This window comes from Mus caroli, unplaced genomic scaffold (genome assembly GCF_978045245.1).
Source record: "Mus caroli unplaced genomic scaffold, Mus_caroli_1 scaffold_25, whole genome shotgun sequence".
Taxonomy (NCBI): domain Eukaryota; kingdom Metazoa; phylum Chordata; class Mammalia; order Rodentia; family Muridae; genus Mus; species Mus caroli.
The window spans coordinates 3,379,296-3,382,369 of NW_028227280.1; positions in this window are offsets into that span (position 1 = coordinate 3,379,296).

Sequence of the window (3,074 nt, forward strand, 5' to 3'; positions counted from 1 at the left end):
TATGAGTGAGTTGCATTGAAAAACTTAGAATATAAGAAACGCACAGTGTAGTACATAGTATATGAGTGAGTTGCACTGAAAAACTTAGAATATAAGAAACGCACAGTGTAGTACATAGTATATGAGTGAGTTGCACTGAAAAACTTAGAATTTACTGAAAAACCCGCATTACACGAAATGCACAGTGTAGTACATAGTATATGAGTGAGTTGCACTGAAAAACTTAGAATATAAGAAACGCACAGTGTAGTACATAGTATATGAGTGAGTTAAACTGAAAAACTTAGAATATAAGAAACGCATAGTGTAGTACATAGTATATGAGTGAGTTGCACTGAAAAATTTAGAATATAAGAAACGCACAGTGTAGTACATAGTATATGAGTGAGTTGCACTGAAAAACTTAGAATATAAGAAACGAACAGTGTAGTAGTACATAGTATATGAGTGAGTTGCACTGAAAAACTTAGAATTTACTGAAAAACCCGCATTACACGAAATGCACAGTGTAGTACATAGTATATGAGTGAGTTGCACTGAAAAACTTAGAATATAAGAAACGCACAGTGTAGTACATAGTATATGAGTGAGTTGCATTGAAAAACTTAGAATATAAGAAACGCACATATAGTACATAGTGTATGAATGAGTTGCACTGAAAAACTTAGAATTTACTGAAAAAATCGCATTACACGAAATGCACAGTGTAGTACACAGTATATGAGTGAGTTGCACTGAAAAACTTAGAATATAAGAAACGCACAGTGTAGTACATAGTATATGAGTGAGTTGCACTGAAAAACTTAGAATTTAAGAAACGCACAGTGTAGTACATAGTATATGAGTGAGTTGCACTGAAAAACTTAGAATATAAGAAACGCACAGTGTAGTACATAGTATATGAGCGAGTTGCACTGAAAAACTTAGAATATAAGAAACGCACAGTGTAGTACATAGTATATGAGTGAGTTGCACTGAAAAACTTAGAATATAAGAAACGCACAGTGTAGTACATAGTATATGAGTGAGTTGCACTGAAAAACTTAGAATATAAGAAACGCACAGTGTAGTACATAGTATATGAGTGAGTTGCACTGAAAAACTTAGAATTTAAGAAACGCACAGTGTAGTACATAGTATATGAGTGAGTTGCACTGAAAAACTTAGAATATAAGAAACGCACAGTGTAGTACATAGTATATGAGTGAGTTGCACTGAAAAACTTAGAATTTAAGAAACGCACAGTGTAGTACATAGTATATGAGTGAGTTGCACTGAAAAACTTAGAATATAAGAAACGCACAGTGTAGTACATAGTATATGAGTGAGTTGCACTGAAAAACTTAGAATATAAGAAACGCACAGTGTAGTACATAGTATATGAGTGAGTTGCACTGAAAAACTTAGAATATAAGAAACGCACAGTGTAGTACATAGTATATGAGTGAGTTGCACTGAAAAACTTAGAATATAAGAAACGCACAGTGTAGTAGTACATAGTATATGAGTGAGTTGCACTGAAAAACTTAGAATTTACTGAAAAACCCGCATTACACGAAAAGCACAGTGTAGTACATAGTATATGAGTGAGTTGCACTGAAAAACTTAGAATATAAGAAACGCACAGTGTAGTACATAGTATATGAGTGAGTTGCACTGAAAAACTTAGAATTTAAGAAACGCACAGTGTAGTACATAGTATATGAGTGAGTTGCACTGAAAAACTTAGAATATAAGAAACGCACAGTGTAGTACATAGTATATGAGCGAGTTGCACTGAAAAACTTAGAATGTAAGAAACGCACAGTGTAGTAAATAGTATATGAGTGAGTTGCACTGAAAAACTTAGAATATAAGAAACGCACAGTGTAGTACATAGTATATGAGTGAGTTGCACTGAAAAACTTAGAATATAAGAAACGCACAGTGTAGTACATAGTATATGAGTGAGTTGCATTGAAAAACTTAGAATATAAGAAACGCACATATAGTACATAGTATATGAATGAGTTGCACTGAAAAACTTAGAATTTACTGAAAAAATCGCATTACACGAAATGCACAGTGTAGTACATAGTATATGAGTGAGTTGCACTGAAAAACTTAGAATATAAGAAACGCACAGTGTAGTACATAGTATATGAGTGAGTTGCACTGAAAAACTTAGAATTTAAGAAACGCACAGTGTAGTACATAGTATATGAGTGAGTTGCACTGAAAAACTTAGAATTTAAGAAAAGCACAGTGTAGTACATAGTATATGAGTGAGTTGCACTGAAAAACTTAGAATATAAGAAACGCACAGTGTAGTACATAGTATATGAGTGAGTTGCACTGAAAAACTTAGAATTTAAGAAACGCACAGTGTAGTACATAGTATATGAGTGAGTTGCACTGAAAAACTTAGAATATAAGAAAAGCACAGTGTAGTACATAGTATATGAGTGAGTTGCACTGAAAAACTTAGAATATAAGAAACGCACAGTGTAGTACATAGTATATGAGTGAGTTGCATTGAAAAACTTAGAATATAAGAAACGCACAGTGTAGTACATAGTATATGAGTGAGTTGCACTGAAAAACTTAGAATTTAAGAAACGCACAGTGTAGTACATAGTATATGAGTGAGTTGCACTGAAAAACTTAGAATTTACTGAAAAACCCGCATTACACGAAATGCACAGTGTAGCACATAGTATATGAGTGAGTTGCACTGAAAAACTTAGAATATAAGAAACGCACAGTGTAGTACATAGTATATGAGTGAGTTGCACTGAAAAACTTAGAATATAAGAAAAGCACAGTGTAGTACATAGTATATGAGTGAGTTGCACTGAAAAACTTAGAATATAAGAAACGCACAGTGTAGTACATAGTATATGAGTGAGTTGCACTGAAAAACTTAGAATTTAAGAAACGCACAGTGTAGTACATAGTATATGAGTGAGTTGCACTGAAAAACTTAGAATATAAGAAACGCACAGTGTAGTACATAGTATATGAGTGAGTTGCACTGAAAAACTTAGAATATAAGAAACGCACAGTGTAGTACATAGTATATGAGTGAGTTGCAT